The 15,785-nt window shown below is 49.3% G+C and overlaps 1 long non-coding RNA gene across 1 annotated transcript in view; it reads right to left on the bottom strand.

The window, feature by feature from the left end:
• The window catches only part of LOC144753683 (uncharacterized), a 72,177-nt gene extending 56,816 nt beyond the window's left edge, over positions 1 to 15,361 (bottom strand). Inside the window, exon 1 of the long non-coding RNA XR_013594479.1 lies at positions 15,316 to 15,361. This is a non-coding gene — a long non-coding RNA (uncharacterized LOC144753683). The remainder of the gene's footprint in view (positions 1 to 15,315) is intronic.
• Between the last annotated feature and the right edge of the window lie 424 nt (positions 15,362 to 15,785).

Below are 15,785 nucleotides of genomic sequence, written 5' to 3'. Positions count from 1 at the left end.
GAACATCATTTATCCCATGTTTCCACATGCCTAGCTGTATTTGGGGGTCTTGATATGTTCCTGTTCCTTGTCATGCTCCAGATCCCCATCAAAGCATTTCTGCAAAAGGAAGAAAATAATGATTTCTCAATTTTCCTTTGTCCTACTATCTACAGAACTGCTGTATAAAATAATAATAAAAGGAAAGTTATCGTTCACGTTGCTGATGTCTTTTTAGTGTGATTATGAATTCTTGAAGAAAGTAGGTGACCCCCGATGTCAGGTGGTAGGGTTCTCCAGTGCAGAAGCTTAAATAGCAGCAAGCCTGTAACTTGGGTGCTGCTGAGATATTGCCAGACATTTTAAACAGAAGTGTTACTGAAATGAATGACTTAGTAGGTTGTATAATGACCAGGCCTCAACATTGAGCCTGAAGGCTGTATCCAAGTTCATCCTGGATAGCAAAACGTCGAGCATTGCCTAGTGCTGAGTGGGAACATTTGAGAAGGTTTGCCAAAGGGTTACTATAGTAGTCCAGGTTACTGAATACTAATTTGTTGATGAATTTATTTGTTTATTGGATGGTATGAGTGAGCAGATCTCTCATATATACCCAGTGTGGGGGCTTTGTCTTAGAGAAGAATACAATCTCCATAAATGATTTGAAAATAATTCAAAGGTTTTTATTTGATGAGGTGAATCAAAGGGTGTCTGTGAGAGAAATGATGGTGTAGGGGATGGAGAGGTTTAAAGAGGAGAAATGTACAACCCACTTTTAGAGGCATACACCATGCGTGAAAATTATGCTATGCAGTGATGTGTGATCATGAGGAAGCTAGAGGCATACCTGGAAGTGGGGCATAAAAGTTGAAAAGGAGAAGACATGGGCATTGTCGAAGTGATTTGGGGAACTGAAAGAGTAGATGATGTTACAGAGATAGGTGGTACATTGTGAGAGTCTAAGAGGACCAAGAACTGAGCACTTGTCACAGTGAGAGATCCCGCTGCCCTGGCGTTAAAACCCTCCATTCATGGGCACTATTCTCTGGGCTGTCGATTCACTTAGAGCTCAGGATGTGGTCCGCGGGCCTAGGAAAGGCTCTCCTGCTTGCCAAGGTTTAGAAGCTCTGACTGAGCCCAGGTCCGAGCTGCGGATGGCCTGGAGATGGAAGCCTCCATCCCTGGTCTCCGTTCTCTAGGCATCCGTTTCTCAAAGTGCATGGAATGGAGTCCTGCTGGCCACGGAAGGGCTCCTCTGCTTGGCTGGGTTAAGAAGCTCTGACCAGGTCCCGGGTCAAAGCTTCACGTGGCCCACAGTGGAATCCTCAGTCCCTGGCTTTATTCTCCAGCCTGCTGTGTCACTTAGAGCCCTAGGATGGAGTATGCAGCTAAGGTTGCAGCTGTTTAGCTGGACTTCGAATCTTAAACTGGGACGCGGGTCAGAGCTCCTGTTGGCATTGGGGTGGAAGTTAGCTAACCTGGGTTCCCTTCACCTGCTCACAGTGTCACAAATTTCATTGCACGTGCTGCATTGCATTTGGTAATGCAGCGCGCACAACGAAATTCGTTTTATTTATTTATTTGTATACTTACCTCCCTAAGGCCATAATCTGGACTTTACTATCCCCCACCCTGCCCCTACCCCGCTTTGCATCACTGCCCGGCAACACTCCCTCCCTTAATGTTACTCTATGATTGTGATCAGCTTTTACAATGCGTGAGATAACAGAAAAACACGCCAGGAAGAAAACCTTTCTAATCCACTGAGGGAACAGATTGCTTCTGGCTATTTATAGTACAAGCAATCAGTGTAATTTACGTTTCTTTTTTGAAAAGTACTGCTATCGATTATGCTTCAAATTTGGGGTTTTATGGTAATTGTGTCCCAGAATGTTTTCATATTAAAGAATGTATCTTCATCTGCACTTCTGCTTCATGGGATGAGCGCTGCGGAAACATACAGATTTATTACACATTCTTATATTATTAACTGAATTAAATTATTGATAAATTTGCCATTATCGTTCTGAGTTTTCCTCGGTTTATTTCCTGTTCATATATAAAAGATGGCAATGCAAATGATCTTTCCAGAAGCCCTCAGACACTCGTTCCTGCCACCTACAGAGCTTTTAATCTTTTAGCTGCACTCTGATGTTGTAAATAACACAAGTGCACATGAATCACACATTGAAGCTTGCCATGGAGGAGTGCTGTGGTGATGACAGAAGTCATCTGTATAAGAAATAATTCCTCAAGCACCCCCATCAGATCACAGAACATCTCTTCCGCCTGCCACAGAGATTTTAGTCTTCATCTACACCCTGGTTTTGTGAACAGCATGACTACAATTAGGCTACATAACACTGAAAGCTTGTAATAGTGGAGTGCTGTGACAGTGGTACAAGCAATCTGAGTCAGAGAAATTCTCCGAAATACCCTCATTATGTAAAATAAGCATCTCTGCCTCCTCCCACAGACATTTTACACATTCAGCTACAACTTGGAGATGTAAACTCCACAACTGCATTCAGGCTACATAGCACTGAGGTACAAATATTCTGTAGTAGAGAAGTGCTGTGGTGCTGGTAGGAGTAATATGCATCAGACATGTTTTCCCTAATACCATCTTCATGCACAGCAATGTCTATACTACCCCACCACGAAAATCTCTTAGTCTAGCTACACTCTGGCCCTGATTAATAGTGTTTTGGTGTTTTCTGACCCTTGTGCAAAATCTTGCTGGTCAGATTTCCAAGTTGGGTGTTATTTAACATGGCCAGTAATCACTGAGTGTATTTAATAGCTCATTCACCCTTTGTTGAATTTTGACTGCTCAAGCCTGTTGAAATTGAACAGTGGATCAGTGTACAGTATTTACCTTACTATGCTGATTGTGGTGCATTAATACCAAAACCTGCATGTTATTGCCCATAATCTTGTAATATGTGCTATTTACGCAGGTGGTAAGCCCAATCCCAAAATGACTTACCTCTGACCAGCCCTCTGACTGCTCCAGGCCCTTTCCCTCCTGGCTCCACTATTTCGAGGCTTCCGTGTTGCTACTCTCTCACTCTCTCATCTCTTGCTTTACCACTTGCTATCTTGTCACTATATCTCTCTTGCATGAACTTTGTTCTTGTCTCTTTACTTATTTTCTGTACTCTATGCTCTGCTTTCCTTGAGTGTGCCATTTGTTTCACCTCTATGTGTCACTCTTTTTAATCATCTGTGCCTTTGTTTTACACCACGTTTTGCCCTAGTTTTCAGCATGTGTGCCCGTGCTTTTGTTTCTATTTTTCACTCTTTTTAACCTTTTGTGCACTTGTCTTCTGATACGTTTGTCACTTTTTTTTAGCGCTGTGCTTTGTTTTTAGGTCTCCCCTAGGCAGCAATTGCACTGTCTCTTCGTGATATGTTGCATTCTGAATATTGGCTTTAAGACCTGCCCATATTCCATCCATATTTTAAGTGGCTCCTTTGACTATCTTTATTAAATTATTTTCTTTCATTGATTAATTTGTTCAATAGTCCCTACTTAGTCCCTCCCTTTCTACTGGTGTACCCTTCCATAAGGGCTGTCTCTATTACATGTAATCTTACTCTGTATGCTTTATTTACAGTTTGCTAGCACTATTTTGTTATTGACTTTTGGTGTGCTGTTGTTACAGCCACAACAGCTACACACTTCTCCAACTGCACTTCCCTTACACCACGCTTTAATGTTAGCAATGGCAGTAGCAGTCTTGTTTCTGTTGCATTACCGTGCCTGCTCCATAAAAGTCGGTGCAAGGCAAAAGTCTATTTTTTTTGGCAGCACAGCAGGAGCGAATAATCATTAACAGTGGTGGCCATGGGTTGTGTGCATGGCTCGCATAACTCTCTTTCTACAACATGAAAGGCAACATTATTTTTTTTTTAACCAAGCGGCATACGCGCTTGAACTTTAACAATGGAGGCCAAGCGTCTTTTATTTTGTTGTGCGTAGCTTGCAAAATACATTGTCCATGCAAGGCAACATTCTATTTCTTTTTCTTCAGCGTGGCATGCCACAAATAATATTACACAATGGCAGCCGTGCGTCTTCTGTGCGCTGAAGGTTTGTTCTTTCCTTTGTTGCATCACTTCCTTCAGTGACAATACTTTCAAGACGACGGAACCGGAATACACAACAACCGTCACAGTGGCATAGCGCATGCTTAGATCAAGTCATACTCTGAAACACAAGTCGGACAATAGGCGTTTGAGAGGTAGCATGTAACCCCTAGCCTCAGAAGTAGATAGATTGGGAGGGAGGGGTGGGAGAGGAAGCAAACCACAACCTAAGTGATGTGTGAAAAAGGCCGCTTTATTGAAACAGGTGTACATCACATAATGCAACCTTGGCAATGCCTTACAAAACTAAGCCTCACTAAACAACTGAAATACCTGACACCCTGGCCCCGCCCTGCCCCTAAAATCCTTCTTGAGCCCACCCTCACCCAATACATTCCAACATTACAACTTTAGAACATTACACATCAATGCAAAATTATATCATCCCACAAATCCCCAACCTTCCGTTAAACACCTTCACCCTGCCTGTTTATCACTGTCCAACCACCCAAACCTGCCCATCTTTAATATAACACCACTTGCCTACCCATTCCCTGACAATAATCCAACTTCAACAATAAACCAAACTTCATTAAAACTGTCAAATTTCAAACATCCCCACACTGCATCTGTTCCAAGTGACAATAACAAAGCCATTACCTTGCACACCTGTCCTAATAAAATCCACAGAATCATCTCCTAACTAGCTGAATGAAACCTACAAAAATTTGAATAATATAACATAAAATCTATAGGGAGGGAGAGCGGGAAAAGAAAAACACACTACACCTAAGCTCCCAGCCACCAGGTCACCAAACCCAAAATGGTGGCTGGGAGCAGGAGTCCAACCCTTTTACAGTTGGGCTCCAATTGGGCTACTTTTGGGCTATCCTTTTCGAAGCCCAACAGCAAAATGTCCGACCCGTGCCCCGCAACCCCCCCTCCCCTCCTAAACTGCCAGTGGGGGACCTCCCAACGGTTGGCCACTCCCCCCAAGCCCTCCTTGGGAGGGAGGGTTGGGGGAGGAAGTAGACCACAAACCCAGTGATGTGTGAAAAAGGCTGCTTTATTGAAAGAGGTGCACATCACATAAAACAGCCTTGACAACACCTTACAGAACTAAGCCTCACTAAACAACCAAATACCTGATACCCTGGCCCGACCCCGCCCCTAAATTTCTTCTTGAGCCCATCCCCACCCAATAAATTCCAACATTACAACCGTACAACATTACACATCAATGCAAAATGATATCATCTCACAAATCCCAACCTTCCGTTAAACAACTTCCCCTGCCTATTTATCACTGTCCAACCCCCCAACCCTGCCCAACTTTAATATAATACCACTTGCCTACCCATTCCCTGAATGGAGTGTAGCAACTTCATTGCCGACTTAGCTTCACTGAACATCAACTTACTTAATTCCGGCCCAACACTTATAGCTGGACACAAGTTGGACCCGATTTTTTCGAGTCTTTCCCACATTAAATGCACTCCTGCAGTACCTTTGTGCTGGTCCGACCATTTTCTTTCCAAATTTAGTTTTGCCCCTCCTTCTTCCTCGGCTCCCATCTTCCCTTCCTTGATGACACCGAAAAGAAATTGGAAAAAACTCGACCTAGCTGCTCTAAATATGATCCCATGATCAAATGCACCCTCCACTGACCATCAAGTTGATGCATCCGCCACTAACATTCACCGTTGGCTTTCAAAGGCAATAGAATCCTGTCTTCCTCTCTCGTACAAAAAACTAAATAACCATCAACCTCCTGCACCCTGGTTTAACGACTCCCTAAAAAAGGAAAAATCTAAATGCAAAGCGTTAGAACGTAAATGGAGGAAAGACTATGCGCCTGAATGTACAACCATTTACACCAATGCTAGAAATATTTACCATAAATTGTGCACCTCTACGAAGGCCAGTTTTCACCATTTCCAAAGCAGCCAACTGCTCAAAAACACTCTTTGGTCTGGTGAAAAAACTGTCCGGCTCCAAAACAACTGCCAATCCTCTGCCACTAAAAGAACGTCAATGTGAAGATCTCGCCCAATTCCTCACATCAAAGATTGAAAAAATTAATTTGGAGATCACAAATTCTGACTCTTGCTGACCTACTCGGCTCCAGTCCACAACTCTGCCCCAAAATGCCTGGCCACACGATGGATTAGCAGTGCAAGCCACTTCTGGAATCCTTCACCCCTGCACCACACTTTGGGGTCCATTAGGATGTCGGGCGGATTGCCCCCGCCAGGCTGGCGGTAGCCACCGCCAGCCTGGCGGGGCCAATCCGCCTGACAGCCTTCCCTGAATTCCCCCCCGCCATATTACGATGGCAGGGGGGACCGCAGTGGAGCGAAACACCACCCGCCACTTTTCCGCCCCGTCGCCTTGCGGTATGCGGTCTTCACTCTGGGGGCCCCGTGCGGGCCCCCAGAGTGAAGTACAGATGGGGGGTGCACATGGGTGGTACCTGTGGTTCCCCCCTTCATTGTCATTTGCAAAATGGCAGGCACCGCGCGGTGCCTGCCGCTTTGCAAATGTCAATGTGAAAGTGCATTTTCAGCATTGTGGCGGGCGGTGCAGAGAGCACCACCCGCCACAATGCTGAAAATACAGGATGTGCCCGCCACTGTGGCGGGCACATCCTAATGGCACCCCCGGGACCCCCGCCCTTATGGCGGGCGGTCCCGATTCACGATGGGATGACGGACGGGCAAAGTCCGCCCGTCATAATAATAGACCCCTTAGACTCCTGGCCACTACTAAACTTTGACTCTCTGAAAACCATCCTTGATAAAAATCAAATCTGGTTCACCCAAAGACTTCTCAGAATCTCTATAATAAAACAACTAAACACTCCCCATCTGCAGGTGATTCTAAATGCCCTAAATTCTTCGCTACTCGAGTCAACGGTTCCGGCACTCTGGAAACATGCTTATAGAGCATTGCTAGCAATCAGACGCCCTGCGCCCCAACTTCATGATCTCTCCCCGTGACCAACCCCTGCTATGCGCCTCCATGGCATAGACAACCTCTGGAGAGCCCATCTCAAGGGACACGTGGCGGCTGGCACCTCCGCTTCCAAATGCAATCCTTTGCCTAAACTTCTCTGGGCTGTTTTCGAACTAGCCAACCAAATATGTATCCCCTCCTCACCTATGGCCACATCTGCCCAGCTGACCCCCCGCTTTTGCTTAGTACCCAAGAGCTCAGACACCCGAAATGCCCTCAAGAACATCCACACCATGAGTGTGTAAAATAAACAGGACTCAAATTCATCCCTGCATACCTCCGGCAATCCCGCCACGATCCGCGATAGTTTCTGCCATATGAGGGGGGTACGCGCTGCACTCTCTCCCCCCTCTCCCTAGCCCACCCTTCCAACATCCTCCTTCCCACTTCGCCCGCCAATGGAGCGTATCCCCATAGGAGCTAACCCATGAAAGCGATACCCGCCAACTTTCCCACAATGGTAACCTTTGTCAAGCCCCTATCAATGAGTACTAAAATGAACTGAACTACATCCTCTGACCGTCACCAAACCTCAGCTCGCTTACGTGTCACAGATGCCAGGAAATCCCTCCATGCCAGCTTGTACGCCACCCATGTTGATGCCGAGAGGGAGCCTACCACCAGTTGTAGCACCCTACGTTGCCTACATACCACAGATGTGCTGGCATTGGGGTCGGTGGCCTGTCCGCCTCCTTGGCCAGCCCACGGAATCTCACCCACTGTGAATGAGACAAAGTATCCGCTATGTCATTGTCCACACCTGGTATATGCAACAACCTAAAAGCAATGTCATGACGCAAGCAGCCAAGCACAAAATCCTGCAGCAACTTTAGAACTTGTTCATCTCTTGCAGACTGTCTGTTAATGGCCTCCACCACTGCCATGTTGTCCACCCGAAACAAGACCTTCCTATGTGCCAATTCCTCACCCCACAGGGACAATGCCACCAGTAACGGGAAAAGCTCCAGGAAAGCAATACTCCTCCCACCATCCTTCCACACTCGTGGCCACTGCTCAGCGCACCAACTGCCCTGCCAGTAAATACCAAAACCTTCACAGCCAGCCGCATCTGAAAAGATTTGCACATCCCACTGGACGTCCTCCTCCCTGGCCAACGGCACATCATTAAAAGACTCCAGGAAAACTGACCACATCCACAAGTCCTCCGTGACCCCCACTGACAGGCAAATATGATGGTGCGGTAAGTGCTGTCCTGCCAACGCCCTCCCCAACCGCCTGCAGAATGTTCTCCCTGCTCTGACCACCCTGCATGCAAAGTTGAGATGCCCCAGGAGCACCTCTATGTCCTTCACAGTCACCTTCCGCTTTGACAGCATCCCTTCCAGCAATTGTAACATCTTAACTTTCTTGTCCGGCAAGCGAGCCAGCATTGCCACAGAGTCAATCTCTATTCTCAAGAAAGATATGGCCATGCACGGACCCATTGTCGTCTCAGGTGGTAACGGCACTACCATGTCACCCATGAGCTTGTGAAAAGTGTCCAGGGCTGCCTGGCACTCCATGGAGCCCAGTGCACCGACAAAGAAGAAGTCGTCAAGGTAATGCGTCACCAATGTATGCCCCGTGCATTGTGTGAAGTACCACGCAGAAAGGTGCTGAAGCATTCGAATAAAGCACATGACATGGAACAACCCATCGGCAGTGCTTTGTCCACATACCATATCCCCTCAAACCGGATCCCTAGAAGATCCCAGTCATCCAGGTGCACTGGTAACAGCCGGAAAGATGACTTTACATCACACTTTGCCATCTCTGCAGTCTCGCCCACGGTCACCACTAGTGACATTGCCACGTCGACTGAGGAATAAGAAACTGAGGCCACCTCCTCATCAATAAAGTCACTCACCGATGACCCCTCCAGCCATAAAAGATGCTGAATCAGCCGGTATTGACCCACCTCCTTTTTGGGTACCACCTCAATTGGTGATATAATCAGGTTTTCTATCGGCCAATCCTCAAAAGGGCCTGCCAACCTCCCCTCTCTCACTTCCTTGTCCACATTTTCCTGCACCACTACCCTGTATTCCGCCGCTGATTTCAAATTTTCAGCTCACCTTCTCTGCCGTGGACCACGATACCCCAAATGGAATCCCCACTGAAACCCATCAATCAGAACCTTCCCTCCCCCTTGGTCCCTGTACCCCATCAACCAGCTTCTCCAACCTAACTGGAATAGGTGCACTTGGGCCCAGCGCCTTGCGGCCCTTTGCCCCCCCTATTGCTCTGGAACTGCTGAGCGAGCCAGGGGTGCTGCCTCCCACCGGCTGCCACTGCTGATTCCCCTGTGGCTTGACTCTGCAACACTTAACAAGGGGGTGGCGCTTCCCACACTCCGAACACTCGTGTCGACACTTGCAGTATTCACTCGTGCATAGGCCTTTGTTAAAGTCCCAGCACGCTCCTGTCCCTGTTTGTGATGTCCCTGTGCCTCCTACCCCTCCCTGGGTGGGCTTCCCCTGAAAGGGCCGATACACTAACGGCAGTCTGCTCACCGTGAACACAGTCTTACCGCCTATGGCTGACCCCATAGTATGTTGTCACAAGTCCATGTCCAATTCTCCCCATTTAGCCTCCGCGTCCCACGCCATCTGCGCTCTGAATTTCCCATCATACTGCACCCACGCGTATCCGCCCCCTGTGATCTGCACCTTCCTTATGACATCTATGTATTTAAATAATTCTATGCAGCGCTCTGGAAACTTCTCACAGTACACACTGGCATATATTAAAAAACGCCGACGTCCAGTTCTCAATCGTCACCGGCACCTTAAGCCTTTTTGCCAGCTCATACTCCTCCTCCTTTGAACCCTACTTAGTCCTTACCTCCCTGTGCAAGAGCTTCAAGAGCTCTACATATTCCCCCTTCCATATACGTTCTTTGGTGGCCAACATTAAGTGTGCCCCCAATGGTTTAGTGACCCCCATGTATGGGAGCTTCTTTATCTTCAACTCCTTGCTGTGTAATGGGTCCTTGCCCCCCCCCCAGCTACCTCTGTGTTTGTGCCTCTCTCCACCTTGGCGCCTTGACCTGCTGCCCCATCCTCCGGTCCCACTCCTGTGTCTTTAACAAACGTACCCTTGTGTAGCCTCCCCTCAGACACCTCCCCATCCCCTTCACACCCCGTCCCCACAGACACCATTTTTGGTTTGGCCCGTTGTTTAGTCACCGCTGGCCGAGGAGCCCGCACCACAGGGCCGTGTTCCCTCGTAGACCTAGCCGCCCCTGCCCTCCTTATTGCCAGGGCCTGCAACACACTATGAGAAACATGAGAGGGCCCCCCTCACCCACCTCCCTCAGCCCCCCCTCCTCCGGGGTATCATCATCATAATCCAGCACCACAGACTCTTCTTCATAACGTGCCCCTGCTGCTACATCCACAACCGGGCCCCAACTGTCCCAAATCAGCCTTAATGGCCCCTGCGTAACCTGTGGGCGGGGGAGCCAACTGTACCCACCGGTGCTCTCCCCTGCGTTGACCTCCATATGACTCTCCATCCACCGTTAAAGTTGACCATCATGTTCCCCTAGATGTTGGGGCCACTGAACCTTCATGTGCCGGCGGCGACGGGGTCCCTTGCTGGTACAGGCTACGCCATGCTGGGCTCCCTTCTCCTCGGCGTACAAGGGCCGCACCCGCCCTACCAAGTCTGCCACGCTGTGACGCCCTCCAAACTGCAAAGAAAAAGTTTGGAATGATGTGCTGGGCCCCTGACACCACTCTTCTGTAGCACCCCAGGTCCCTCACCCCATGGCCTCCTCCCCACTAACCCAGAACCACCCACGCGTCCCCCCTGCGACGAGTCCCCAACCTCCTCATCCTCGCTCCAATCCAACATGGCCTGCACCATCCCCGATGCTGGGCCCCAAGACCGGCCCAAGCACCTTCCCACCCTCCCACCTGTGCCCATTCCCCCTCCCCCAGAGAACTCCCCCCACCGACATCCTCTCCCCTCTACTGTTACCCTGTGGGGAGAAAAGGAGGGGGCTATATCCCCCCCTCTTTGGAGTTACCAATGTCCTCCCCATAAAGCTTCTGCAATCCTGCACGTCTGGGGGGGTGATACCAGCCACTTCCCCCGTGCCTTCCTGTATAAAGGCCCTCACCATGCCCCCTAAACCTTCTCCCCCTCTGCCTGGCTCGAGACTAACGCGTGTGCCTGCCTGCAAGGGGGGGGCATCCCCTGCCGCCACTTCGCAAACTCCTGAAGTGCGCCTGCCCCCCGGGCCCATTGCTCTGCTTCCCCGCCCCCCCTATCCCCGTCAGCGTCCCCGCCTGCAAATGACAATGAGGGGAAGAGCCTCTTGTTAGCTCGCGCTCCCTCCGACACCTTGCGCTGCGGGTGTTGAAGCAGGCCTCCCCTGCATGCCAAAGGCAGGGGAGGCTCTACAAAGTGCCCATCAATGCCGCCCGATACAGTCACGGCCTTCCTGCCCCTGCGCCCGGACCCACCCGCCTCCCCAGACGCTGCCTCAAGCCCCGCACGCACTACCACAACAGGGGCCACCTTCCTGCCTCTCTGGCGGCCCACTCACTCACCGGAGAAGTCCGGAGCTTCTTAGGTGACTGGCAAGCAGCCACTGCCACGCCTGCAGAGGCCTGTCGTGCAGGCCGCGACGGGCCCCCCACTTCCCCCACCACAAGGTCCATCCGGCCTGCCTCCGAGAGCAGCCGGAGGGCTTCCAGAAAGCAGTTATCCTTGTGCGCCATCATCACTAACACAACCGCCACAAGCACGAATTCACTCCCTGAATCACCCTAAATCCCTAAAAGAAAAAACACACCTAATCTCCCAGCCACCAGGTCACCAAACCCAAATGGTGGCTGGGAGCAGGAGCCCAACCCTTTTACGGTTGGGCTCCAATTGGCCACTCCCCCAAGCCCCCCTGGCCTGCCACCTAAGATGATCACTGACCAGATGTGTTATTCACATGACTTGCATGGTATTGTGCTTCTAAGTTTAGAGTGACAAGTTGCTTTTTCTGGTGCGCATTCATACCATTGATTGGGGCGCTGACAAGTTGGGACATCTTTTAAGCTTGTGGATCGTACATTGAGCCTCTCTTCCTACTGCCACCATGAATATTGTGGTGAGTAGGCAGTGGCAGTGTCTACAGCCACTGTGCTCGGCGCTGGTGCATTTTTAAACGTGTTTTAATTTTGCTGCTGAAATTGCATATTTGCACAGGGGCTTTTACGGGATAGCGACTGAGGCTTCCCTTTTAAATCTATTATGCTGCTTAAATCTCTGCTGCTGTAACTGCTTATCTGCACAGGGGCTACAACGGGATAGCGACTGAGGCTTCCCTTTTACCTTACTGTGCTAAGACTTGCTGGCTTACCTGACTGAACCCGACGCCGGGGGCTGATCTCTATTCCCTCCTTCCCACCCCGGTCCGACGCGGTGACTAGCACCGTTGCGCGGAGGGCGAGGAAGGTCGAGACTGCCACTTCCGGTGTGCGGGGGGGCCGGTAAGCAGTCTAGTGCTCCTGAGGCACTCACGCTGTGGGGCATAAAAAGCGGATGCCTTTCTGTCAGCGCAGCAGACGAGCGCAGCGGGCGCGACGAAGGCGTGCCGAAGTCGCGCTTAAGTCAAGCCTGTCTGCGCCCGTCCGCGATCGCACACGGGCCAGGGCCGGACCTTATGCCCTACGGGAGGGGCACTTACAGTGGAGCAGAAGGGAGCTGATGGCTCTCCGCAGTACCACCTCCAGCCCATGTTTACACAGTATGCGAGTGGAGGAGAATACGGGCTGTGAGTATTGCCACTTTTCCTACAACTTGGACAGGGATGTGGGCTGTAAGCACCACAACCTGGCTAAATGTACGCTCCCTGCGGAAACACAAGCTGGATCTTTACGATCTACTCACTGAGAAGCAGTGGGATCTTGTGTTTCTCACAGAGACCTGGTTAGACGAGGGGGCATTGCTATTGTAGCCAAGCAACGCCTACGGTGCCACTTAGACTACTCCCCCATCCTGGACAGCGAGGCGGGTAGCTTTACCATTAAGGTAAATGACGGCTACATGATAAAGGGTGTTTTGATCTAAAGACCCCCGGGCCCCATGGCCAGGTTTGGGGAGAGCCTGGTAGAAGGCATTATTGAGGCTGCGCTGCGCAGGGACAAGTTCTTGGTACTGGGGGACCTCAACATGCACCTGGATGACCCCACGGACAAAGCAGCCATGGACTTCCGCCAGGCGTTGGGGGCATTTCAGTTGAATCAGATAGTAAGTGGCCCCACTCACCAGCTGGGCCACTTGCTAGACCCCATATTCGTCACCTGGGGGGAAGTAGACGCCCTGACTCCCATTCCCATTCCCATGTCGGATCACCACCTGGTACCTTTTTCCATACGCATCCCGGGGGTTAGATTACCGGAGCCAGCACCACTGCACCACCCTAGGCGGAGATGGGCCACCTTCTCCCAGTCTAAGTTCAGTGCAGCATTTACTTGAGGGGGAAGCCCTGGGGGGGATGATGCAGATACAGCTAATACCAGCCTCTGTAAACGCATCACCGAGGCACTTGACTGCACGGCTCCACTCTCCCTTGTTGGATTGGGTGGCCGCTCTCAAAAAACAGCCCCATGGTATAGTGATGAGCTTCGAGTCGCTAAAGCAACACTGAAGCGGGCTGAAAGGCAGTGGCGAGGGGCTTTCGCCATGGATGCCAAGGTGATTTATATAATTGAGAGGCGCACCTATCACGGGCTAATTAGGAAGTCCATGGCAGCACACTATGCCACTAGGATTATGGAAGCTGGGAATTCCACGAAGGAACTGTTTTTGCTATATAAAACTCTTTCGGGCGGGATGGCCTCCACTGCCCCAGATGATTGTTCAGTGGAATCCTGTAACAGGATTGCGGACTTCTTTGCCGAAAAAGTAGCGAAAATTTACTTGCCCTTCCCTAGCCATCCTACCGCAGGGTCGGAGTTTGTGGAAACCCCGAGGGAGTGGGGGGATAGACACATCTTGACCAACTTTGTCACCCCATCCCTGGAGACTCTCTTGAAGATCTGTAGGTCTGTTATGTCAGGCTCCCCGCGGGACCCCACCACGCCTAAACGGCTAGCCGACAGCTTGCCAGTGCTGGAACCGTACATCAGACATCTTTTGGACGTTTCCTTCAGGACCAAGACTGTGCCCAGAGATTGGAAACAGGCGGTGGTGCTACCTCTTCAAAAGAAGCCTAACATCAGCTTTGAAAAATTGGAGAACCTCTGGCCAATCTCCCTCTTACCCTACCTGGCTAAAGTGACGAAGAAAATGGTAAACACACAACTGATGGATTTCATGGAAGGGGCTACCCTCCTGCACAAGACCCAGTTTGGTTTCCGTCCCCGCCACTCGACTGAATCAGTGCTTCTGATGGCAGTGGAGACCTTATTTTAAGTGAGGAGGGACTACATAGCCCCTAAAAACCAAATGCCGCTTTTTAGCATGCACTATAATCCAAAAGTCTTTGTCCTTAGTTTATAATTTTCCAACTTATCACCATATTTTCGATTCTTGTTTTTCAAATGTTATTCCACTCCATTTTATCCAAAAGATCAACAATCGGGATGTGGTGCCAATTTTCAAATTTCTTGCATTCAAACTGTGCCCATCCAGGCCTCTTAGAAAGAATACGCATAATGCAGAAAGTCCATCACAAGCAGTGTTTTATTTTTCATGTAAAAAACCCAATGCATTTCAGGGCCTCTTCGTGCCCTTCTTCGGGGGTCACTACAAATAAATCACAACATGAATAAATTATTATTAGCCCTTCTAATCCCAAATACACAATGCTGCAACATCATTTCAAAAATTAATTCACTTCGTCATTTCCAAAGCATTCAAAACATTGCCCCAAGGTGCATGGTCTCATTTAATCTCCCACTCTGTTGATTAAGTCATCACGTGCCATTCCTCCATGCTCAGAGTATTAGCAAGACTTCCCAATCCTGCTAGTAATGATTCAGGTGCTACCGATGTTCCCCACTCCCCTCGGTAGTAATCTTACTTTAACCTTCTATGCACATAGCGTAACCTTTATTTCACACGAAAAGTTCACTATTTAAATGGATCCGTAAGTTTCTAAACATGTACAAAACTATGTTAATCGCATTTTACCATTGTTACGTGTAGCACACAAAATGCTATTCCCCTTCCACGAACCCAACATTCTAAATGAAAACCGTGACCTCCCTTCATTCCACATACCTGCTTTACTCATTAACAACCGTCTCCTTCCCTCGTCATGATTGCTCCAAACAGTTAGAAACAATCCCTTCCCACCCGTGCTTTTAAATCACTACAACCCAACACTGTTCCTCCCCATTGGCCCGGAACCCAGTACTTCCTGTTCCTTCCTATCTTAATCTCGAGAAAACTATATTGCCCAGAAGGCATGTCTTCAGTGCGTGACACAATTTATGGAGTGAATCCGTCAAAAATGTCACTTTCTCTTGCATGCTCGTTGTTTATCCATGCGTGCAGTCTCGTCTGTGCATATAATATATTTTAAAATATTTAAACCCCCTTGTGATGCACTTCGATTTTGTCTCCGACTGTATGGATCCCAAAGCGTTCTTCATTCTCTTTTTTATTTTTATCGAATCTTCATGTGGGTGCAAACCCTAGATAGGGCTGTAGTTACAAACATTTCATTAGATGAGGGAATGCACACCTTT

Source organism: Lissotriton helveticus, chromosome 5_1, assembly GCF_964261635.1.
Source record: "Lissotriton helveticus chromosome 5_1, aLisHel1.1, whole genome shotgun sequence".
Lineage (NCBI taxonomy): Eukaryota > Metazoa > Chordata > Amphibia > Caudata > Salamandridae > Lissotriton > Lissotriton helveticus.
The sequence above is the reverse complement of the archived record's forward strand: the minus strand, read 5'-3'. Positions and strand labels throughout refer to the sequence as shown.